Genomic DNA, 27,275 nt, shown 5'->3' with positions numbered 1-27,275 from the left:
CTATAACCAGGGGAGGGGAATCAATGAATAGAAACAGATCCAGAAATAATAAAGACAATGGAAGCAGCAAATGAGGATTTATAAAGCAGATATAACCATACTCAAGTATTTAAAGAAACAGTGAACTTAAGAGAAATGGAAGACATAATTATAAAACCCTGAAATTCTCCACCTGAAAAGTACAGTATCTCAAATAAAAAATTCACTGGATAGACATACAATGGATGAAACAGTGGAGAATAAAACACCAAGAAGTTCGACATGGGGAAAAAGAAAATCCAAATTGAAGAATAAGGGGAAAAGACTGGGATGGTTAAAAAAAAAAAAAAAAAAAAGATTAGCATTTGTGCGACCAACAGGACAATATGCAATCTAATATATGTGTAACAGTAATTGTAATTCTGAATAGAGTAGGGGCAGAAAAAAGTATATAAAGATAGAAGGCTAAAAATTTTCCAAAACTGAAAATTTTATATAAAATACCCACAAATACCACCACATCAAGGCAAATCATAAATTGCTAAAAATGTGTAAGAAAGAAAATCTTGAAAACTGCCAGAGGAAAAAAAGACATTACATACTGAAGAACAAGACCACCAATTTGTCATCAGAAGCAATGCAAGCCAATAAGACAGCATCTTTAAGGTAATGAGGAAGAAAACTGTCAACCTAGAAAGATTATGCAGAAGTAAAAGATTATTTTCAAAGAACTAAAGCTGAGATAGCAGCAGATCTGCACTGTAAGAAATTGTTAAAGTTCTTATACCACATGAAAATTCAGATCTAAACTGAAAGATGAAGAGTGCTATAAATGACCAATATATGGGTAATGATCAAAGATATTTGCTCTCTTGTTGTTTAAGTTTCTTAACAGATAACTGCCTGTTTAAAGCAAAAATAATAACAATGAATTACAGTTATTATAAACAGAAGTAACATATGACAGCAAAAGTACACAGGATAAAATAGGAAAACAGAAGTATACTGTTCATAATGCATAAAGTGGTATAATCTGAAGAAAGACTGTGGCAAGTTAAATATGAATATTATAAACCTTAGAGAAACAATTAGAAAAGTATAGAATTAGTATAGCTAATAAACTAGTAAAGGGGACAAAATGAATTACAAAAAGAACGGAAATGAGGGACATGGGGATAGAACACACAGAATAAATAGAAAACAAATAGCAAGATGGTAGACAAATATCCAACCATAGTGATAAGTAAATGTAAATGGTCTAAATACTGTACTGCTATGAAAAGGCAGAGACTGTTAAGACTTGATAAAAGAACCAGACCAGTTCTATGCTGTCCATAAAACACACATTTAAAAAAAAACAACCAAGCAAAACAAAAAAAAACACGGGTGCCTGGGTGGCTCAGTTGATTAAGCATCTGACTTTGGCTCAGGTCGTCACCTCATGGATCGTGGGTTCAAGCCCCGCGTCAGGCTCTGTGTGGACAGCTCAGAGCCTAGAGCCTGCTTTGGATTTGGATTCTGTGTCTCCTTCTCTCTCTGCCTCTCTCTCTCTCAAAAATAAATAAATATTAAACAAAAATTTTTTTTCAAGATACAAAGTAAAGGGAGAGAAAAATATCTCACACAAATATTAACATAAGAATGCCAGAATGGCTCTACTAATATCAGAAAAAGTAGACGTCAGGACAAAGAATATGACCAGGGATAAAAGGGGACATTTTATATTTAAATAAGAGTCAATCAATTTTTAAAAACCTAAATGCATATATATCTAAAATTGAGCTTCAAAATACACAAAGCAAAACTGACAGAATTGAATGGAACAGATAAGTCCACACTTGGGTTTGGAGACTTCAATACTCCTCTGTTAATAATTCAAAGAATAAGCAGACAGAAAATCAAAGACAAAAAAGATTTCAATCATACTACCAAAAACAAATTGAGCAAATTAATATTTACATAAATCTTACTTAAACGGCAAAAACTATACATTCTTTTCTTTTTTCAATATTTATTTTAAGAGAGAGAGCAAGAGCGCATGCAAGTGGGGAAGGGGAAAGAAAGAATCCTAAACAGGCTCCGCACTGTCAGCCAAGAGCCTGACACGGGGCTCAATCCCACAAACCGTGTGATCATGACACTTGAGCCGAAATTAAGAGTCAGATGCTTAACTGACTGAGCCACCGAGGAGCCTCTATATGTTCTTTTCAAGTGCATGTGAACTATTCACCAAGACAGACAATATGCCAGACCATTAAACACAGCTCAATAAACTTAAAAGACTGAAATTATGCAACTATGTTCTCTGACTGAACAAAAGTATAAAACAATAGAAAGAAGACATCTAAAACAATCTCTAAATATTTGGAAATTTAAAAACACACCCTTAAATAACCCAGGGCTCAAATAAGAACTCATAAGGAAATAAGAACACAACATAGCAAAATTTGTATAACGTAGCCACAACAGCACTTAGATAGAAAACTTTATCTCTAAATGCTTATAAGAATAAAGCAGAAAGGTTTAACATCAATGATATAATAACATGCAGCTTAAGAAGCTAGAAAAAAAAGCAAATTATATAAACATAAACATGATGATAACAAAAAGCAGAATCAATAAGATAAAAATAGTTAAAATTATTAAAAACAAAAGCTAGTGCATGAAATAAAATTGATAACCTTCTACAAAAAAGGTAAAGAATATGTAAGTTAACAATATCAGAAATGAATGAGGGGATATCACTAGCTTCCTACAGTTATTAAAAGGATAGAGAATAAACATAAACCACTTTATGCCAAGAAAACTCACAGGCACTGTAATGTATAAATTCTATGAAATCTGCAAATTCTCAAATATGACAGAAGAAAGAAGAAGTCAGAATACAGAGGAAGAAGGAACCCTTCCAAACTTAGTTTGTAAGTCAAAGTCAGAGAAAAAAATCATTCCAATTGCCTTCATAAATAGATACAAAAACCCTTAACAAAATACCAGTAAACAGGGGTGCCTGGGTAGCTCACTTGGTTGAGCATCCCACTCTTGATTTCAGCTCAGGTCATGATCTCACGGTTTGTGGGATCGAGCACCGCATCAGGCTCTGTGCTGACAGTGCTGAGCCTGTTGGGATTCTCTCTCTCCCTTTCTCTCTGCCCCTACCCAGGTCACTCTCACTCTCTCTCTCAAAATAAATAAACATTCTTAAAAAAAAAAAAAGGGCATTACATTAAAAAAAAATACCAGTAAACAGAATTTTGCCATATACAAAAAGAATAATGCATCATATCCAAGTGGGATTTATTCAGATATTCTGGTTGGCTTAATATATAAAAATAAAATCAATGAATGTAATCTACCATTTTAAATAGAACAGAAAAATCATGTAGTCATAACTGACAGAAAATGCATTGGACAGAATTTAATACCTATTCGTAATAAAAACTCTCAGCAAACAAAGAACAAAAAGGAATTCCCTTAAGGTGATAAGGAATTCCTATGAAGAACTTTTAGCTAACATCATATTTAATGGTGAAATGCTGAACTCTTTCTCTTTCAGGCTGGAGGCAAAGGGAGCCATGCTTGCTTTCATCACTCCTATTCAACACTGTATTAGAGGTCCTACACCATGTAATAGTCAGGAAGAAGAAAGAAAAAGCACACAAATGAGAAATGAAGAAGTTATCTTTATTTGTAAATGACATGATTATGCAGAAAATATTAACAAATCTTCCAAAAAGCTGCTAAAACTAATAAACCAATCTAGCAGGGTTGTCAGATATGATGTCATTATATAAACACCAATATACAGTATTTCTATAAATTAGCAATGAATAATTAGTAAATGGATTTTTTAAAAATACCATTTGTAATGACATCAAATACATGAACCACGTAAAGGCTAAAATACGCATAAGACCTACACACTGAAAATTATAAAACAATGTTGAAAAATATCAAAGAACACCTAAACAGATGGACAGAAATACTATGTTCATGAACTTTCATAAAATAAGAATGGTTTTATGTGTAAACCTTGGTATTCACTATGATAAACTTTTAACTAGAAGAAAGATACCTATTAAACAAAATCAGAATATAGCCCTTTTCATATTTTTCCTCAACTCTTAAGCATTATGTAAAACTGATTTCTCCTCTCAGAATGAGACTAAATAATTTTGTAGGAAAAAAGTGGAAATAAAAAATTTTATGTTAACAAATTTGAATATTTAAACCAAGTAGAAAAATTCTTATAAAAAAAGCTGACCAAAACTGAGCAAGAAGAAATAGAAAACATGTATCATCCTACAGGCATAAAAAAAGAAAAAGTCAAGTGTCAAAAAATTTTTTGACCTCAGGCTTACATGATTTTATCTGAAGTTCAGCCAAATATTCCAGAACAGAGTTCTTGCAATATCACACATATTCGTCCACAGAAAAGACGACTCCTTGACTTGTTTCATGAAACTTAATATAATTAGGAAATCAAAATATGACAAGAACAGGGGCGCCTCACTGGCTCAGTTGGTTAAGTGTCCTCCTGGTTTGGGCTCGGGTCATGATCTCACGGTTTGTGAGTTAGAGCCCCACATCAGGCTCCGTGTTGACAGCTTGCCACCTGCTTGGGATTCTTTCCCTCTCCCTCTCTCTCTCTGCCCCTCCCCAACTTGTGCACGTACACACTCTCTCTCAAAACAAATAAAATAAAATGTGACAAGAACAATGAAAGACAGGAAGATTATAGGCCTATGTTATTTGTGAAAATAGATGAACAAGTCCCAAATGAAATAGCAGGTCAATTTTAACATGAATATATACCAATATAGGCTTATTCCAATGAGGTAAGATTGAATTAAAATTAGAAAAAAAATTAAATTATCTATCACAATATTTAAACAATTATTACATCATCCTCAATAGGTACAAAAGAAAGCAATAATATACTCCAATTTCATTTATGATAAGAATTGTCCACAAGCTGAAAGGTGAAAGAAACTTCCTTATAAGGTTTCTACAAAAATTTACAGCAGAGATTATACATAATTGTGACATACTCAAAAGTTTTCTCTTTAGTGAGTAACAAGACGAAGATGCCAGTTATCATCACTTCCATTCAACATTATACTAGAGATCCTGGCAAAATAATAAAGCAAAATGAATACAAATTAGGTATAAAATTGGGAAAGTGGACATTAAACTTTCATTACTTGTGGATCATATTATTAAGTACATACAATATCTCAAGAATGTAGGAAATGGATAATTAAAATTATTGAGAGAGTTTAGCAAGCTGCTGGATTAAAAAATGGGGACAATAACATACCATTCCTCAGGGGTCACTGTGACACCTTTCTTTCTAATACTTATTGGTTTACTTGAACTGGCAATATACATATGTGATAAAAATTCAAACAGTACAAGAGAATAAGGGATAAGTATCTCATTCCCCTGTTCTGAGTCTCTGAAGCAACTACCATGATCAGAAGTGAAATCTTTCCAGATAAACTAGCATCATTACCGTGAACTTCAACTGTATGGTAGATCAAGCACACCTTCGGGGCTTTCTCAAGATGTAAAAGAATCATAAGTTTTCGATCTGGCGATTCTACTCTCTCTTTATCTTGTCTGAGTTTCAGGTAACAAACAACCCTACTTCCAACTTGGGATTTCATTCTTGTTAAAGTGACAAGCCATATTTTATATTCAATTCCAAGCCTCTTGATCACCTAAGAGAAGTCCTAGGTTTCCCTTACAGAAAAAGCAAGTCCACAGAGCTCACTTCTATATTCTGCACATATTATTAATTGGTCTTCGGGATGAAATGGACCGAAGTAAGACAATCCGTATCCTTAAAATCCAATTAACTTAAACATGTGGGTAAAAATATGCTATACAGATAGACAGCCAGAGTGGCAAAGTGGAAAAAACAGTCACTGGCGTCAGAAACACTTAAGCTCAGTGGTCTAACACTTCCAAACTATGTCATCATGGACAAATTACTTAACCTCTCTAAATCGCAGTCTTCTCATCTGTAAAATAAAACTGAGCTAATAGAGCTAATGAAGGGAAGGGAAGGGGAGGGGAGGGGAGGGGAGGGAAGGGAACTAATAGAGTTGTCATCAAACGAGATACATATAGAAGTATCCGGCACACAGTATGCATCTTGTAAGTGGGTGTTTTTAAGGAAAAGTTGCTTCTAGTTCTGGGTAAGAGTTTAAGAAAAAGAAGGTAGCCAAAACTGCCAAAAAACCATGAGGAGATGAAAGGATTGTTTAAGTAATAATGGGTTATTGGATTTGGCATTAGATGACTTGGTGACCTCAAAAGCAACTCTACCTGAAGTTCAAATCTGTGGCATTTAAGGGCCTTTGCACAACTTCCTGAAGCTAACTCAGTCTTTAGAACTTGGCTTTGACAGAAGCTTCTGGAAAAAGCTTTCTCTAATCTCTGAGGTGATAAGGTAACTCTCTCCAAAATGCTTCCACAGAAAGAATAAATGGCCATTACCACAGCACTATCATGCCATGATAGTGGCTTCAGTATAAAGTTTATTAATTTCATGCCATTTTACTCATCTATCATTAGGGTAGATATTACATGCCAGGTATTCTACTATGTACTGGCTTCTGAAGATGAGGAAGATGTGATGTCTGATATTGAGATTACAGACTGGGAGGGTAAATGGAGGTTTAAATAGAAAATTACTATATTATTATAAGAAATATAGAGTTCAGAGGGGCAACTAAGGAAGCAAGAAGGAAGTGATCCTCTACCAGGGAGAGATTGAGCAAGGCTTCAAACATAAGACCACAAATGGAACATGAAAAAATTGAAATTTCTCAAGAGAAAAGATAGAGGATATTTTAGGCAAAGGGCCATGGTCATGCAAACGTAATGAGTCTGGGGGGAAAATGGTGTTTGGGAGTGATGAGAATTGTGAGTCAGCTTGTGTATTAGTTGATTAGATGAGAACAACAGGTTGAGGTAAACACACAAATGAACTCTCTCATAACTAGAGTTAGGATGTTATTTATGGATAACAAGGAATCAGTGGCAAGGAAAAGACAGAATTAATTTTTCTTTTTTTTTTTTTTTCAACGTTTATTTATTTTTGGGACAGAGAGAGACAGAGCATGAACGGGGGAGGGGCAGAGAGAGAGGGAGACACAGAATCGGAAACAGGCTCCAGGCTCTGAGCCATCAGCCCAGAGCCCGACGCGGGGCTCGAACTCACGGACCGCGAGATCGTGACCTGGCTGAAGTCGGACGCTTAACCGACTGCGCCACCCAGGCGCCCCAAGAATTAATTTTTCTAATAGCGTTCTATTCCTTCAGTGATGTCTCATCCCCCTCTCACACTCCCCAGGCACCTAGAGTCATTGTCTTTAATCCTATCCCTTAAAAAAATTCTTCAATCCACATCTATTAAGTTAAGCAAGTGAAATTCTTACAAAAAGAAAAAAGAAGTTGTATGCTGGTAAGTGGAAGACAATAACTGTATCCTCAAACACAGCTCAAAAGCTGTGTTTTTTTAAGCTTTTTTTTTTTTTAAGTAGGCTCCACACTCAACATAGGGCTTGAACCCACAACCCCGAGGATCAAGTTATATTCTCTACTGACCAAGCCAGCCAGATGCCACCAAAAGTTGTTTTCTTGAAATGAATATATGGAAACACATTCATTCATTCATTCATTCATTCATTCATTCATTCATTCCAGAGGGAGAGAGAGCACACACTTGTGAGAGCGAGCAAGCACAAGTGGAGAGAGGGGAAGGGGCGAGGGGGAGGGGATCTTAAACAGGCTCCACACTCAGCAGAGAGCCTGACAAGGGGCTCAATTTCATAACCTTGAGATCATGACCTGAGCCAAAATCAAGAGTTGGCCGATTAACCGACTAAGCCACCCAGGCGCCCCATACTCACTTTTAAATAAACATGTTTGTAATATGTGAGGCCAACTTTTAAATATTTTTAAAAGGAAATTGAATACAGAAAAAAATATTATTTAATAGCCTACCTAACTACACGTACAATCTCTTCTCAGTATAATGCCCTCTATACATTGCCATGAAATTATTCCCATGTGATAATATCATCTCCCTAGACGGCGGGCTTTAGGAGCTTACTAATGCTTACATAAGAAAGCCTACACTTTGGGGCCCCTGGGTGGCTTAGTCAGTTAAGCATCCGACTCTTGAACTCGGGGTCATGAGTTCAAGCCCCACCTTGTGCTCCTAGCTGGGCATGAAGGAAGGAAGGAAAGGCGTGGGGGAAGGAAGGAGGGAAGACTGCACTTCTTTTTTCAGCATGGCATTCAAGACTATGTAATCTGGAACCTCTCTCATCCTCCAACAGAGTTCCTACCCCACTTTCTTTACTTAGGTTACTCGATTAGAAGTTTCTGAGACATCTATTGCAGTTTCTTTCATCTATACTTTTGTTCACACTGTTCTCCAGCCTGAAGGCCGTATAGAAAAAGAGCCAGGTAGACCTGGATTCAAATTCTAACTCTACTATTCCTTTTTTTGTTGTGTTACCTTGGGTAAATCAGTTAACTTCTCTGACTCTTAATTTCACTTGTAAATAGAGGTCAAAAGTATATACCGTAGGGGCGCCGGGGTGGCTCAGTCAGTTGAGTATCTGACTTAGGCTCAGGTCATGACCTCACGGTTTGTGAGTTCGAGCTCTGCATAGGGCTCTGTGCTGGAGCCTGCTATGGATTCTGTGTCTCCCTCTCTCTCTCTCTGCCCTCCCCCACTCATGCTCGCTCTCTCTCTCTCAAAAATAAACATTTTTTTAAAAAAGTATATACCTTAAAAGACTTATGGTGAAGATTTTGAATTGAGAGAACACTTAGCATATAATGCCTGGTTGGTACTAAATAGATGATGGCTTCTGGTCTTCTGTCCAGGTCTTCACCTGTCCTTCACCTGTGTCTTAAGCCTTCAGAAACCCTGTATGTCTTTATGAAGTCCAGCACAAGAGCCAATATCTTCATAAAGTCTTCTATAATTCTCCCTATTAGAAGTAATGTCTCCCCCTCTAGGGTCAATACTTTCAAGAGTAATTCTGTTAGAAGGATTTCTTTCATTCAGGCTTATCCCACAGACGTTTATAAATATTTATATTGGGTTGCAAACCATCTAAATATATTTTATATACTTAGGAATATATTTTATATATTGCAAAATTAACATCTAATGAATTAAAAACAGGTGCAAGTTGTTCAGTTATATGGATTAGTGTAGGAAGTGTTGAAGATAATGACAGCAACATTTATTATTTCTTGACTGGTCATTAACCTTGAGTTTCTCACCTATCTCAATAACTTTTCATATATTTTCTAATTTTGTTCCACAATATGATGTGGAAGATACTATTATTCTGATTTCATAGAAGAGAAAACAGAGGTACAGAAAGGTTGGTAACCTGCCCAAAGCCTCGGAGCTAGTATTTAGTGGCAACAGGAAGCAAATCTGACAATCGGACTCTAGTAGTCTTAATCAGAACACTACCCTAAGACAGAAGTTCTAAATGGCACATGATCCCCCCCTTCCCCTGAGATGTTTTAAAAGCACAACCTTGCCAAATAAAAATCTCAAAAAATTCAGAAACCATTTTCTCCTCCAAAGCAACTTTATGGTCTGTGTTGTAAAACTCAGGAAGGCAAGTTCTTTGGAGATTTTATTGAGGGGAAAAACAAAGCTAAGACATATGATCTTTAAGACTGAGTCTTCCTGTCAAGTGACAGAACGTTATTAGTGAGAGGGCAGATGTAAAGTACACTGAAATACTATTCACATTTGTCTTCTAAAAGCCAAGAGCTGCAGCTGAGATAGTAAAAATTAATGTAAGTGGTCTGTCTTCAACAGTTTGTACTACAAGCACTGAATTTTCTTCTTAAAGTGTCCACTGAGTTAAACCTGTACATCCATTTAAATTCTCTAGGCAAACACTCAAAACGATGAAACTGGTAAATCACTATGTACAACACAAAGTATCTGCAAATACAACTCCCTAGAGGACACAGAACAGTGAGAAAGGTGGCTGAATTTCATATTCTTCCTTAAATAAATATTAATAAAGTATATAAAAATGTGAGGTAACTAGACTTCAACCAAGAACAACTCACAATCTACATCTATCTGTTAATTCCTTAATATTCTTTCAATAGAGTTTTTTTGTCTTATCTGGCCTTCTCTTTTTTATGAACAGCTACCTCCTTTTCTCACTGCCAGAAAAGGGTGTTAATTTGGAGTACTGACCACGGTGTCACTGCAAATAAAAGACCATACATACTCTCAGCTCTTTTTATACCAAGATTGGGGGCCTTTGCCACATTTTTTTCTCTTTGGGTGGGACGGAAGGGTGGGGATATTTATATTTAAAATACTTCTGGAAAACTACAATGGCTTTTCTCTTCACATATGAATTCATGGACTTGGTATACGGTCAAATCTGACTTTGCCTCAGGATCCTCCAGCCACAGAACGCTTTCAATTGCACTTGCCCCTTCAGCTTTCCTGTTCATGTATGATCTCTAGTTGCTTTAGGAACATCCTTTTCCTCTCCTCTGACATGAGATGCAAATATAATATGCAGAGATTTTCAACAGTTTTCTTTTATCAGTGCTCTGTTAAGTCATACTGTTCAATCATCCGGTTTCCTTGACCCCTTTTTATTTTCTTCAAAACCATCCCTAAACCTTTATAAACTTCTCAACAGCACCTTCTGATTTATATACAAACAAGAGAAACTACTCAAAGTGCTGACATGTAGTTGCTTCCTCTTACTGAGACACAGTGGCTTTCCTAACATGCAGAAATCATTCTTTTATTAGGACAATAGAGTAGATCTCTTTTATCAAGTTTATATCATTTCTGGATCTCAGAATTATATGCATTACACTTCTGTCTGGATGTGATTCATAAGAAGAGTCCTCCAACTTGACTGGAGTGTGTTCACTGACCTTAATCCAGCCATAAATCTAGGCTGCATACGGGAGCATGTGAGAGCCCACAAAAAGATACCCAAACACTGGTTCCAAAATGATCTTCAAAGATTTTTAAATGAATGCCATTTGTAAGCCCAGCAGTTGTTGTTGTTGTTGTTGTTGTTGTTGTTGTTGTTGTTTTGTCCCTGAGCTTTCTTTCAGCATGTGGTTTTTCTGAACTGACTTCATGAATATATATATATAAATATGTCTAAGAAAGAATGAGCACAAAACCACAATCTATCAATAAGAGATCCTACTCTTTAAACTGAAATGTTAGTTAGCTTTCCCTGCCTTCTAGAGAGGATCCTAAGGCTGAATTATTTGTTTGAATTGAATTTATAAGACAGACAATAAATGAATTTTTTTGATCTTAGAATCTAAGATTCTCATTTTACTACTATCTCATTTTACTATCTTGGAGAAGTAGTAAAAAACAAAAAACCAAACTTCTATCATTATCACATAACCCACTGTTGACCACTACAGGCCAGTTAATGTGCTAAGGACTTAATATGAATTATTTCACTCAGCCTCCACAATGCAGTCTTCATGAGGAAATTACCATTTTCATCCTCAATTTAAAACAAGGGAACATGATCTTAAAGACACTTGGTAACTTGTCCAAAGCCACAAACACAGGTATGGAATAGCAAAGCCATGAATCAATACATGAAGACTGATAACAATATATCAATTGTGGGTCTGTAGCATACTGATTTAATAAGCTTATAGCATGCCTGGCCCCAACCCAAATTTACAAAATCAGAATGGAAGGAGAAAGGCATCTTAGGTGAACATTTGAAATCTATGGCAAAACCTCGACTCTATTATATATGGATGTTACATTTCAAATCTCATATACTTAAGAGTCCTTAAAGCCTTTCTCTGTGTAGAATTTGGTCCTTTATATAATCTCCCTAGAAGTATGACTTCAAGTGCTGTCATTGGAGAAACGGGCTTGGCCACAGATCTAAGGTGGAAGAGAGTATTCTATAGTACTCTACTCCTCCCTGCCAATCCCAATTCAAGATCTGGGAGACTGTGGAGTTTCTTCGTCACAAGGAAACACTTTCAAGATCATCCAGTTCAATCCAAATCCTTTTTTTCTTCCTACCAATTTCCTCACTTTAAGATGATACTGGGTCCCTATCTAGCATAAACTTTATAAAGACTATCATCAATAGAATGATATAGTCATAATCCATGATTAATAAAATGAGTCATTATTTTAATAAAATATATTATATTCATCATACTTCATTTTTTATTCATTTAAATACCTGTTCTTTATAACTAACTTATATAATAAGAGGAAATGAATTACTCAGCTAATCAAAAGAACTTGCGGGGACCCCTGGGTAGCTCTGTTGGTTAAGCGTCCATCCAACTCTTGATATCAGCTCAGGATGTGATCTTGCAGTCATGGGATGATCCCCATATCAGGCTTCACACTGTGCGTGGAGCCTCCTTGGGATTCTCTTTGTCTCCCCTCTCCCCTGCTCATGCTCATGCTCTCTCAAAATAAATAAACATTTAAAAAATTTTTTTTAATTTTAAAAGGACTTCTAAATTTGGTGGCTTATCATATTTTCAATTTCAAAATTCTTAAGCTTTATAATTAAGATTTTCCTGAATAATGGAAACATCCATATTGAAGATTTTTTATAATCATTCTAAGACAAAGTGGACCAGATTTTTTTTTTTATGGCAAACTAATGATGCTCTAGGTGCTAGATATTTCCTATACCTAGATTTATGAAAGGACAGTACTAATCAGAAGACATCAATGCATATGAAATTCAAATTTTATCTAAAAGTAAAAGAGCCTAATGCGACAATGACTATAAATAAAATACCAGCCCACTGAATTTTACCACTGGATCTGTTCTCTACATGAAAATTCACATTCATTAAAAAGGATTTGGTATCAACTGCTCCACTGGGAAAATGACCATATACACATATACAGATTAATCTACAATTTCTTTGTAGGATTTCTTCTAAGATGTTTTACCATTTTGAAAGGCTAACAATACATCAATGACTTAGACTTCAAAGTAGTCAAAAATCATGTCTAAGTGTCAATTCGGAAATGCATATATAGACAGAAACACATACACACAGAAGAAGGAACTGGAAGGAGATCCACCTCTGCCAAGAATCTACCTCCACCGGAATCACCAGATTATCATCTCGCCTCTCTACCTCAAACTTCCTGTTTCCTGTTAAGACCTTTTTAAATTTGGTATCCACAGGAACCTGTGTTCACATTTAGAACATACATTAACACATACTGTTCTCAGGGGTGGATATTAAAACTATTTAACAACAGGAACAGGCACCAACCTAGCAGAAGAAGATTAATATAGCTATGCCATTACTTCTGTGACTGCCCCTGATTTTAGCATATCCATGGCCATAAAAGTAGATAAAATTCTATCTAGTCTTTAAGTATAACAATAAAGAGACAATACATATTCCACCTTCTAATGGGACTTAAGTTTATATTGTAAGGATCGAATTCTGAGCTTCCACAAGGAAGAATGGGTAACTGATGGTACTAGGGCAGTGTACAAAATATGTACATTCAAATAAATCCATCTCTAATTACTATGTCAGCTTTGATGTGTCATATATGAGGGTCACTTGATTCTTATATTCATGTATCTGGTTTGAGTAGAAACCAGCTGCCATCTACTAGATTTACTGGAGTTTGTGGAGGAGTAAGGGGCATATATGATCTGGCAGCAAAAGGGGGAGAGCACACACAGAACTACAGGGAAGATGAAATGGAAGAACATGGTAGCAAGCAGGCTCAAAATGACAGAGACACTGCAAAGTATTTAAGAACACCTGGTTAAGTACTACATTTCTCAGCCTCGGCTGAAACATCCCAGAAAATGATGGAGTGGTGGAGACACCTCTCAAATATATTTATAAACAAATCCTAAGATAGATTCAGTCATAAGACATTCCTTTCCCTTTTAAATTAAGCCTCGATAATATTTGTGTTCAGAATTTTTAGTAAGAGGTCATTTTAGTGAAGGGTCTTGAATCTAGATTTGAATTTCTCATGTAACTAAGCAGAGCACAAATAACACAAGTGAGTACGAAATCTTAAAATCGTTCATCAAAATGAAGACCAGAGTAGACTAATGACTTCTAAAGAGTTTCAAAAAATAAGGCTATTCAACAACTGTCTGATACAATAATTGCTCAGCGTAAGAAATATATGGGGATTTCAGAACCACAAACAAGGACAGATCCTCACACAATTAGTTATAAATAAACCCAGCAGTGGCCTGCTTACAGCACACCCTGGTGCTGTGTACCACACCTCAGGGCATTAGAAATGCCACTGCAGCTCCCTCCGCTGCTATCCACCCCTCCCCTGCTGACAGAACACACACCCTGAAAAAAATCTAAGAATTCAAATTTAGTGCTAAGAAATTAATACTTAGTAGCTAGCTTTACCCCAGTAATGGTCATTCCTAAAATTTTTTATAGACTTAAAAAATCACATAAACTGTATTTTGGAACAGTCACTTTCTTAATGACAAATCAATTTTTAATGAGAAAAACTTCATGGAAGTTACCCCTGATCAGCTTCTTCATCTCTAAAATACTGACTGACCTCTACTGATAACCCTGATTAATTAAGTCAATGTGGTCTCTCGGAAAAATAGTATTTCTATATTCATTCCCTTGGCTTAATCAAACAAACAAATGAAACCTATTTTTAAGACCATAAAATATCTAAAAACCAGTTAAGATGGATGCAGGAGTCTGCTGGTGGGAATGCAAACTAGTGCAGCCACTCTGGAAAACAGTATGGAAGTTCCTCAAAAAATTAAAAGTAGAACTACCCTTTGACCCAGCAATTGCACTACTAGGTATTTATCTAAGGGATGCAGGTGTGCTGTTCTGAAGGGACACATGCACCCCAATGTTTGTAGCAGCACTATCAACAATAGCCAAAATATGGAAAGAGCCCAAATGTCCATCAACAGATGAATGGATAAAGAAGATGTGGTATATACACATAATGGAATATTACTCGGCAATCAAAAAGAATGAAATCTTGCCATTTGCAACTACGTGGATGGAACTAGAGGGTATTATGCTAAGTGAAAGTAGTCAGAGAAAGACAAATATCATATGACTTCATTCATATGAGGACTTTAAGACACAAAACAGATGAACATAAGGGAAGGGAAGCAAAAATAATATAAAAACAGGGAGGGGGACAAAACAGAAGAGACTCTTCAATATGGAGAACAAACAGGGTTGCTAGAGGGGTTGTGGGAGCGAGGATGGGCTAAATGGGTAAGGGGCATTAAGGAATCTACTCCTGAAATCATTGTTGCACTATATGCTAACTTAGATGTAACTTTAAAAAAATAAAAAATAATAAAATGCACAACTACTAAGTAAAAAGAATAAAAAAAAGACGGATGCAGAAGTAACCTCACTTGGTTGTCTATTAAAACTCCAGCACACTTAACTGTCACAGATATTAAACAAAATGGCACGAAAGCAGTACTTGGAATGCTGGTTTCTAAGGCTGTATGGAGGGGAACGATCGGACTTAGTCAGCTGCCCTAAGCCAGGCAGAGACCTCCATGTTTATGTAGGATCACTGCAATTTGTAGACAAAAGGTATTTTTCCATTTGTCCACATGGTTGGTTCCTGCAGGTTCCATTTTTGGTGCGCTTCATTATTAAGAAGCCTTTTGTTATCCAGTCTTTCCTACAGCAATTTCCTGACTACATCAGATTCTCATTTAAATACACTTTAATGCATTCAAATAAACTAGAGAAAAAAAACAGGATTCAGACAGATAATGGAAAAAGAACAATTAAACCATATAAAGTCAAAGTGATCTTTACTCTAGGAACAAAGGTTGTAAAGAACATGTACAAGGAAAGGAGGATTGAGATATACCCCCCAAAAATCACTCACCACCTTCCCTTCATTCCCAGTGGTTTCCAAACTCTTCTCCCTTCTCATTATCCAGCCCTAATCAACTTAAGTTTCCTTGCCACACAACAACTCAAATATTATCTCCAGACACCCACAACTTCCCTCACGTATCAATACCTCTGCACCTTGGATGCTCTCCTGAATAAAGATCACGAACAATGTGCTTGCAATCACACAGCTGACAGAAAACAATTACTTGGTGTATACCACGGAGGGCCTCTGACCATTGAGTGTGCATTTCGAAGGGTGCTATCTGCACAACCCTCCAGAACACTCTGGCAAAACCGTCTGGAGAGTTCGGTGCTGCTCCAGGGCTACCACATAACACATGACAAACAGCAATGAATGTAAGACACGGGGCCCCAGACTGCATTTCAGTTCTGCCATAGCACTGCTTCACCTTCTTGGAGACTCAATTTCTTCAACAATAAAACAGGTAATTTTAGGTGCTTCACAGAATTTTTAAAGACTCAAAAGAAACCAAGTAAAGCATCTAACCAAAAAGGAAACGGAATATTATAGGCACCAAATAAGTGGCAGTTATTAAAACACTATAACCTAAATTTCTTTACAATTAAAAGGCAGCTGACTGAAGTATGACTATCTGAATATATCAGTCACCATATTCATGATCTTATAAAATTGACAAAAAACATAAAGTAGGCTCCCTAGCTTAAGTAGACTTAAATGTTATCTTAACTCTTTCCTAGAGCACTAAGTAGCTCTTATTACAGTAGCTGCACATGTTGATTATTTTTTGCTCTCAAACTAGAAGCAAGGAATAAACAGGGGCAATGCTAAATAAAGTACAATTAGAGAATAATACACTTGAATGGCAGCTGGCAAAATGCATTCTGTAGGTGTATCAGTAACTTAGAAACCAGAAAGCATAGAGATGAAACGGTTAACAGGAACAAAAAAGTAGGGATGGGGCTGGGAAAGGATGAGAGGATTTAGGTAAGTGGGAGAGGGAGAGCAAGGCAACACAGATTTATTACGAACAATGTGAACACAGTTCCAGGCAAGAAAAGGAATAGTACTGGGCAATGAGCAAACTTACTTTTTTTTTTTTTTTTTAAATTGTATTTTGAGAGAGGGAGAGTATGTGCATGCAAGCAGGGGAGGAGCAGAGGGAGAGGGAGAGAGTCTTAAGCAGGCTCCACACCAAGCGCAGAGCCCAGAAAAGGCAAGAAAGCTCTATGCCCTGCTGTCACCACTGCCACCTTTTGAAAGACAGGTCTTTAACTCCAGCTTTAAGATCTTGATTTGCTACAAGCACTACAAGAATCTTCTAGACTGCATTTTTGTTACTGAGGAAATCAGAAAGAATCCCAGCCTATTACCCAGTGTTTCCCTTGGAGTTGGTCCTTAAAACATCTTCCAAAGTGACTGACTTCCTGGGAACTTAGAAAGCCTCCTTATGTTGCTCTTGGAAGGGTTTAAGATAGTAATACCTAATGACTCCTGTGAAATGAAGAACGCAGGTCTGTAGTGGCCACTGCTGGAACACCTCTTTCCACCCTCCCAGATATGAACATTATTATAAACATTATTATAAATTATAAACATTACTAGAAACTTCCAGTGGGATCAAGACTGGATGTGCTGGGGATGGGATCTCTGCTTCTCCCATGTAATTCTAGGCTACTTAATAAAAGGAAAGAAGAGAACTATGCATTTCATAAAGATATAATAGCAACAACAACAAAATGGATGTTCCTGGCTCTCACCCTCAGAAACTCTAACTTAATAAGTCTGAGATCTAGAAACTCGCATTTTTAATACAAATCTCAGGTAATTAATAATTCTGAAATAGATGATCAGTAAGATCATACTTCGAAAAAAATGCTAGTACAGATATTAAAAACTGTCTATAGATGTTGAATTCAGAGAAAGGAGAAGTCTGCATTTTTCTGCTATTGGTTAAGAGGTTGTTGAGAGGGAAGTGGAGAGGAAAGATTTACTTGTTAAAACAAACAACAGTAACAACAACAACAACAAAACCATTACTGAGTGCCTATTTACCTGATCCCATGCCAAGGCCAAAACAAGACCAAGATAAACAGGACAACAGTTTTTAATCTAATGAGGCTTCTGAGTTCAGTGAAGATGATCATATACCTAAAGCTTGTTTTAATACTTTTACATAATCTATATAAATTTACTCAGTTATCAGTACTGGAATTCGAACTACAGAAGTAGCTCACAGTAGTTTAGTAGAAACTTAATTTCATAAATGGGAATCTATGAAAATTTTAAATAAAATGAAATAAAATGAAAATCTGAGTACTAGTAAATGTCCTATTCTCTTTTCTTCATGCTCCCTTTCCCACATTTTAAACTAGTCCATAGCAAAGGAAAATACATGACATGGGCACAACTTCACAGAATGCAGATTTGAACTCTTCACCTCTATTTCCTTGTTCTTTTTTAATGTTTATTTTTGAGAGAGAGAGAGAGAGAGAGAGAGAGAGCGCGTGTGCGCGCAAGTGGGGGAGGAGCAGAGTGAGAAGGGGACAGAGGATCCAGAGGATCCAAAGCGGGCTCTGTGCTGAGAGCCCAATGCAGGGCTCAAACTCATGAAATGTGAGATCACAACCTGAGCTGAAGTTGGATGCTTTATCAACAGAGCCACCCAGGTGTCACAAACTCTTCACCTCTATTTTCAAGTGATGTTATTCCTGCAAAGGATTCAATAAGACTGAGGTAAAGAGTGGGTTAACACAAAGAAAACTAGAAGATGTTGACTTTTACTGCATGTGGAGTTACAGGTTCTTAAATATTACACTTTTTTAAAAATATTTACCGTTTCTGAGGTGATGGGAAAAAGTAAGAGCTGTTCTTATGGGCCAACATCGTAAGACTTGAAGTCACGGGAAAATATAATGGGCTTCCTTGTGCAGCAGGACTCCTTGTCACCAGAAGTATTCAAAAAGTTTGAAGGACACCCCATTAGACATGTTATAGAATTCATTTCTACAAAGGCCAAAAGGTAAGGAAATCTAATGGTAGTCATCTACTCAACACTCTACTACTTGTGTAGTTACAAAACTCAGCACTGTACTTAAAAGACTTCCTGTCTAATGACATTCTAATATGTAACAAACAGGAAAGAAAAGGGCATGTGGGCACAGTGAGCAGCAAGGTCAAAGGCACAAGGGTTAATAAACAAATAAACAAACAAACAAACCATGATGGGGTGTTTGAGGGTCTTTAATCAGTTCAGTGTTGCCGGAGTGCAGAATGTGCCTATGTAAGTGGCAGGTGACCATGCTGAAGAAGTGGGTAGGGGCTTGATAAAGGAGGGTGTTAAATGTCACATAAAGAAGCTTATATTTTATTCTATAATCTTCAGGACATGACTGAGCATTTTAAATAGCTCAGGTCAATTAGCCTGGGACTATTAGGTAATGGCAGGGGATGATGAAAGCCTGAACTAGCAGCCCTACGTGACAGAGTAGCAGGGGACAGAACAGAATATGGAATCAAAATTGAGAGGGAAATGAGATCAGATTTGTGCTTAGACATGCACCAAACTTGTTTTTACATTTCTAAGACTCCATTCTTTAATGGTCAAAACTTTGTACTTACGTAGATTTGATTTTAAATTTAGGGATTACTGAAGAATGGGACTGCATTTAATAAAACTGAAAACAATCCAACACATGTTGTAGTAAAACACCGCAACAGTCTATATTGTCTGAACTTCCACAGAAATTCCCTCGACTCATAAGTAAAATACCAAATTGCCATAAAAGTGTCTTCACAACTGTCAGCTACATGTAAGAAGCCTGGCAAACTTCCTAGAAACATTCCTTATCTGAGACTAAATAATTAAAAATCCTAATGGTTAAGATCCTGTCACATCACAACTTCTAGATACCATCAGTATTTTCCTCACACTTCAAAAATTCTTGTTCCTGGCTAAATAGGTCTTGAGACTTTCATTAGAAAACAAATTTCAGATAAATGGTTTCATTGCTACTAACAATTCAGATACTGAATTGTCTTTTGTAATTGAGATTACTTCTGTCACTCAACTAAATGACTACATGTGGTATGGTGGGGAGGGGTGATTATAGATGAACATACATTGTAAACCATATTTTGCAAAAGGTAATTATCCCTAAAATGTTATAAGAAATAAAAGGCCTATTACTATTAACATAGTTCTGAAATATGCTGACAATACACAAATTTAAATAGCAAGAAGTCTAAGATAATTAAAAGTGAACGTTAAAACCCCATATTATCTGTAGAAGTAATGCAAGTACTAAAAACTAGAGAGCTGAGCTTAGAGATGGAGAAAGCTGGAAAGAGCAATGCCCCTATGACTGCAAGAAAAAAGCTGAACTACTGCTAATTAATGACATTTCTTGAACCTATTAAAGAACTGAATCACAGGCGAAACAATCTAAAACTAGAAGAAACTGGCGCCTGCATGGAGAGAGAATACCAGAGTACGGTAAAACCTGGGATGCGAGCAACTTGTTCTGCAAGTGTTCCATAAGACGAACAAACGTTTTAAATAAATTTTAACTTGATAAACGAGTGAGGTCTTGCGATATGAGTAGGACCTGACACCAAATGTCACATGATCACAACTGGGCTGATGGTTCTCTCTTTCTCTCTCTCTCTCTCTGTCTGCAGGATGGTGGGTGATCATTTCCCATGCTCAGATGCTTGGTCTCAGGCTGTGGTGTTTGGCAGAAATCAGTGATTTTTCAGAACGTTGGAAGGTGCCCACAACTGGCAGTAGTGTGCTTTTTGTCACTTCAAAGCACTTATGGACAGTCCCTTGCTTTTCTGTACAAGAGTCAGTTTAGGAATGCCTTGCTTCATTCCAGGTCAGGCTGCCTGCACATGTAGACCCTTTTCCCTGCTGCCTTATTGCCAGTTACATTAAATACAGCATATGACAAGAATTGATTAATACGGTACTGTAGTCAACATCCATGCGAGCGTATACAGTGGCCCCCGCGCAGAAAAAGATTCCAATGAGCCAGTAGATAGCAGTGATTCCGTTAGTGATAGTGGAAGTCGTCCTACACAATAACCCTCCTCTCTTTTGTCTCCCTCATACCAGCCACAAAGGTTTTCAAAGGTAAGTGCAGGTTAATTTGTTTATTCTTACTATTTTGTATTTTATTATTTTGTCTTATATTACAGTATTTAATCCTGTTTATATGAATGTTTTTAGGTTGCAGAACAAATCATCTGAGTTTCCATTATTTCTTACGGGGATATTCGCTTTGATATACAAGTGCTTTGGATTACAAGCATGTTTCCAGAAGGAATTATGCACACAAACCATGGTTTTACTGTATTTGCTTACCTGAAACAGAAATAGCTGGACAAGCCAGTGGGAAGATTAAGTTAGCGTTTAACAAAATGCTACAAGGTGGCTAGTACAAAAGTATGAGGCCCCTGCAGCCATAAACACTGGGAGACGGGTGCAGTATACTCTTCCAAACTTTTCTAAAATCTTGGAAACACAACCATTTCCTAAAGCCATTGTTAAGAAAATACATACAGTAACAGTACATTCTGCATGATCAGTTACACATGCTAATTTTCAATAAGATTCTTTGTGGTATTTTCTGTTGTCCTATCTTCAAGTTCACGTATTCTCCCCTCAGATTTGTCAGATACACACCTACTATGTCCTCTAAAGAACAAAAGCATTAGTCTGTAGAGAAATGGATGGGGAGGAGGGGTGGTCTGAGGGCACTGGTAGAAAGTAACTGCAGTTGAGGGAGAGGAACAGAAAACAAAGTGTTTTACTCTCAGGGGAAGGTCAGAAACATATGCTAGCATGACATTTAGAAGATGGGCAGAAAGAACTGTGAAGTCCACAACTCCAAGACCTAGGTTCATAGGACCAAACTTGGACTGAGGATTAATCCAAACTTCAAAGAATGTCCTTCCTCTCATAACCACCCCACCACATAAACAAGCACTAAGAAATAAGATTAAAAAGGAATATAGCAAGGATTACTACAAGAGACAGATTTGTTCCAGGAAACAATGCAAAGAGCAGACCAAAACCTCAGCAGAGAACACACTGAGAAAAATCCTCTGGCAAAGCAGCCAATATTCTACACACAAAGTATCACGAGAATATGGTGCTCTGAGGGTAATCATAGCAACAACAAACTTCAAAACAACCTCAATCATGACTACATTAACACAACCCCCACAATGAAGTCTGTGAGAATGAAAAGCAGGCTCACCCACAGCATAAAAAATATTTCCCTCAGTACCTACTGTCCCACACAACGCATGGCTTTTAACCAAATATGACAAGGCATTCAGGGAAAAACCAATCTGAGGAGACAAAGCAATCATTAAACTAAATTCAGTATGACACAGATGTTGGCACTATGTGAGAATAACTATCATCAGTGCATTAAAGAAAAGAGTCCAATGAAAAAGGTAGAAAATGTGTAAGATCAGATAATTTCAGCAAAGAGACTTAAACTATGAGAAGGAATCAAACAAATGGTAGAAACCAAAAACATAGTAACAGAATGAACAATGCCTTTAATGGTATGATCAGCAGACTTGACAAATCTGAGGGAAGAATACGTGAACTTGAAGATAGGACAACAGAAAATACCACAAAGAATCTTATTGCAAATTAGCACATGTAACTGATCATGCAAAATGTACTGTTACTGAATATATTTTAACAATTGACTTACTAAGTTTCCCAAGAAACTTGTTTTCAAGATTAATTCATCAAACACTCAGGTGATAATGCAGAATAGACAATTATATACACTACAATAATGTTCCATTTACAAAAATAGAAATATAAAAAATTAAATTTATAAGCAAACTATAAGAAAATTTGTAATTAAATAGTTCTATATCCTTTTTTTTTACTACTTCTTACCCATATCACATGAAAATTTTATTTCATATTCTTTCTTTAGATTCTCTATAAATACTTTCAGATCTACCACCAGACATACTGATTATCAACAAACTGTGAGAAAGAGTAAACCAATTATGGATGCACTCCTTTTATTTCAAATTTGGATATTTTACTCTAAACAATTCCTCCCATAAAGTTCATGTTAAAAGTTAAACATGTTTTACACCTATTCAAAGTTATACTAATAACTCATGGCATACCCCATAAAACATACCTTTAATAAGGTAGCTGATACACATAAACCCCATTGAAACTTCTTTTCGTAAACAGATTTAATATTTTTAGATGGGAAAAAGGTGTTTTTATAATCCTATTTACCTCTTCTTCCTTTTTATTTGTGAGATTACATGCAGATTATCAGCAATTATTACGGAGTTATTTTTTCTTTTTAATGTGTATTTTGTTAGAATAGGAATTCATGAGACTTTTTAAAATTTTAAAATTTTTTTAACTGAAGTGTAATTAACATAACAGTGTTATATTAGATTCAGGTATACAATATAGTGATTCATCAATTCTATATATTACTCAGTGTTCACAATACGCATACTCTTAATCCCCTTTATGTCTTTCACCCATCCCCCACCCACTTCACCTCTGGCAACTACGTTTAATCTCTGTATTTTTTTTTTAAATTTTTTAATGTTTATTTTATTTTTGAGAGAAAGAGTGAGCAGGGGAGGGGCAGAGAGAGAGACACACACACACAAACACACAGAATCTGAAGCAGGCTCCAGGCTCTAAGCTGTCAGCACAGAGCCCGACGCCGGGCTCGAACTCACAAACCACGAGATCATGAGCTGAGCAGAAGTCAGAGGCTCAGTTGCTTCTGACTTCAGCTCATGTCAGGATCTCGTGGTCTGTGAGACCTTTTTATAAAAGCCCAAATGTCCACCGACGGATGAATGGATAAAGAAAATGTGGTATATATACACAATGGAGTATTACTCAGCAATCAAAAAGAATGAAATCTTGGGGCGCCTGGGTGGTGCAGTCGGTTGAGCATCCGACTTCAGCCAGGTCACGATCTCGCGGTCTGTGAGTTTGAGCCCCGCGTCAGGCTCTGGGCTGATGGCTCAGAGCCTGGAGCCTGTTTCCGATTCTGTGTCTCCCTCTCTCTCTGCCCCTCCCCCGTTCATGCTCTGTCTCTCTCTGTCCCAAAAATAAATAAACGTTGAAAAAAAAAATTTTTTGAAAAAAAAAAAAGAATGAAATCTTGCCATTTGCAACTACGTGGATGGAAATGGAGGGTGTTATGCTAAGTGAAATTAGTCAGAGAAAGAAAAAAACCCCTGACTTCACTCATATGAGGACTTTTAAAGAGACAAAACAGATGAACATAAGGGAAGGGAAGCAAAAATAATATAAAAACAGGGAGGGGGACAAAACAGAAAAGACTCTTAAATACGGAGAACAAACTGAGGGTTGCTGGAGGGGTTGTGGGAAGGGGTATGGGCTAAATGGGTAAGGGGCATTAAGGAATCTACTGAAATTATTGCTTCACTATATACTAACTAATTTGGATATAAATTTTAAAAAATAAAAAATAAAGTTAAATAAAAAAAAATTAAAAAAAAAAAAAAGGTGACAAAGCAAACCGAGGCAGAGTGATTTGGTTAAGTTTCTCACTCTCTTAGGTAACATGAATCTAGAGTGGAAGTAATAAAAGAAAAAATGAAAGGATTAAAATAAAGAACTTCTAATACACTTACTCTGTGACTTCTTTGTTTCATTTTAAGTTTGCGAAGCTATATAAAAACTAAACTTCAAATCAAGAGCAGAAAACTAACATAATTTTTAGTAATTGGTATTGCTAGTACAATTTAATGCATAGCCTTATCAAGCCAACTTGCCAGACTACATTTCATAGCACTCATTTTTAATCATTAATATTTTGATCCCCTTTAGAAATCTAATAAAAGCAATAAGCTCTCTAGAAAAATAATCACAGGGACAGGCAAACTTTTTCATATGCGTTTAGTGGGTCAAAGAACATCCTAAAAAACCCTTGTGGGGTAGGTTACATGAATTCCAAATTTTTACTGGACAAATTTGATTTGTATGAGACAAAGCAAAAGGTCCCAAAGGACCATTAAGAGGAAGCAACTAAACAATCGCTAGTCTAATTAACACACATATTTAATAAGGAGCTTTAAAAAAAAGAATTCAGTCCAGTAAAACTAGTCAATCGCATCAACTAAGAACTAGTCTGAAGTGTTAGAATTACCATCCATTCTATTTCTTTTAGTATTTCAACATTCACAGAGCTAAAATGCAAGGCTACAGTTGCACAGTTAGAAAATGGGAATGCAGGGCGCCTGGGTGGCGCAGTCGGTTAAGCGTCCGACTTCAGCCAGGTCACGATTTCGCGGTCCGTGAGTTCAAGCCCCGAGTCGGGCTCTGGGCTGATGGCTCAGAGCCTGGAGCCTGTTTCCGATTCTGTGTCTCCCTCTCTCTCTGCCCCTCCCCCGTTCATGCTCTGTCTCTCTCTGTCCCAAAAATAAATAAACGTTGAAAAAAAAAAAAATTAAAAAAAAAAAAAAATGGGAATGCTACTGCATCGATGCTTCCATTTTACATGTAGGTTAAGTTGTACAATCAAAACTTCACAGCAGTGTTAGGGAAAAAAGCATCAGTCTATTATTTTTCCTATCTCATAATAATCCTTCAAAATATTAAGTTATTAGAATCAAAGCTTTTCATTAGAGGAACATGAGAGGAGCAGATGTTATTAAGATGCAATATAAATCCAAACAATAACTTCCCATTAACCTGTGGTAATTAAGAGTCTATCTGAACACTTACTAACAATGTGAAGTTGCCAAAATCAACACAAAACATAAAGCAGTAATTAACAGTATTAGAAACATTACAATAAGAGTAAATTAGTAAAGAATATGGGAACAAAAAATGTTCAAATTTTAGGGAGATTTAAAAAAAATGAACTGTTTTTTTTTCTTGCCATTGTTATTTGTAAAATAGTCATATTGAGAAGTACAGTCCTCGAAAGGCGTTATAATTTGTTCAATAAGGATTTCTAAAAAACGTCTAAAAAAAATTCCCCCTACAAAGCTTGTTTCCGCATGTTTTCAACATCAGGAAAGTTTCTCGTCTAAGGTAAGTTATGTCTAACTGGCAGAGGGATTCTCTGCTGGGGGCTAGTGCACACCCCAGAAGTAGAGGCAGTTATACCATCTGTGAATTTAGAAGCTGAATCAAGAGAGAAATAATGCAAACCAAGGAGTTTCTCAGACAATGTTCTCATGAGTGGACCTACATGTAAACTATAGGGTCTAACGATAAGCATGTAAGTTGGGTTTACATATGGCCACTGGGCAACAGAAATCTGGTCTACAACCCCTTCAAATTTAAGAGGGAAACTGGGGCACCTGGGTGGCTCAGTCATTTGAGCATCCGACTTCAGCTCAGGTCATGATCTCATGGTTTGGGAGTTCAAGCCCGCATCGGGCTCCGTGCTGACAGCTCAGAGCCTGGAGCCTGCTTCCGGATTCTGTGTCTCCCTCTCTCTCTGCCCCTCCCCACTTACACTCTGTGTCTCTCTCTCTCAAAAATGAATAAACATTAAAATAAAAATAATTAAAAAAGAGGGAAATGAAACTCAGATAAGTTAGGTGACTTACCTACATGCAAAAAGTTAATTAACTGCTATAAGTCTTCATCCCTTTAAAGAAATAGTAGATCCTGCAAATTTAACTTCAAATACATCTCCCAAATTCTTGGACCGAGGTGAAGCTCCATCACCAGTGCCTTTGTACTCTTGCCTACCACATCTGTTTTTCTGTTAATTAAACTAAAACCACTAATCAAAAGTTGAAGTCAATCACTTTTCTTAAAGTCCTTTATATAGTTGCACAGAAAAAGTTCAAGGTTCTTAACACAGTCTAGAATGACCCTTAAAAAAAAATCGTTCTTCATCTACCATTTCGTGTTTCATCTCCCACTAGTCCTGTTACATCCTAGCAGCTCCAAACACACAGGACTCTTTCAGACTCTTAAGCTTTTGTACCTGCTGTTCCTTCTACCTGGAAATATACCTGGAATAGATTTGCATAACTTATGCAAAATACTAAGATAGGAGGACAGGGGAGATGCTCAAATGTTAATTTTCTAACTTTTACATATTAATTTATTACTAGCAGTACTACCATTTACTGAAAAGCTACCACGTATGAGTGTTTCACATGCATAATGTCATCTGCTTCCTAACAACACTTTACAGTATTTAAATATTCGTATTAACCCACTACAAAAATGAGGAAGTAGACTCAAAAAGGATAAGGAATTTTTCTAAGGTGTCACAGCTAGCAACAGAACCAAGGTTTATAACTAAAAATCAGATACACCTCATGTCCCTCTTCT

At 36.6% G+C, this 27,275-nt stretch overlaps 1 protein-coding gene and 1 non-coding gene across 4 annotated transcripts in view; both read right to left on the bottom strand.

Annotated features, from left to right (window-relative positions):
* Positions 1–27,275, bottom strand: part of COP1 (COP1 E3 ubiquitin ligase) — a 257,893-nt gene that overhangs the window by 10,178 nt on the left and 220,440 nt on the right. The gene's annotated exons all lie outside the window — the stretch shown is intronic.
* LOC123587120 lies at positions 15,535–15,675 on the bottom strand. The gene has a single exon (XR_006707174.1). It is a non-coding gene; the product is annotated as a small Cajal body-specific RNA 3 (non-coding RNA).

The sequence above is a fragment of the Leopardus geoffroyi genome, chromosome C3 (assembly GCF_018350155.1).
Source record: "Leopardus geoffroyi isolate Oge1 chromosome C3, O.geoffroyi_Oge1_pat1.0, whole genome shotgun sequence".
NCBI classification, from domain to species: domain Eukaryota; kingdom Metazoa; phylum Chordata; class Mammalia; order Carnivora; family Felidae; genus Leopardus; species Leopardus geoffroyi.
The sequence above is the reverse complement of the archived record's forward strand: the minus strand, read 5'-3'. Positions and strand labels throughout refer to the sequence as shown.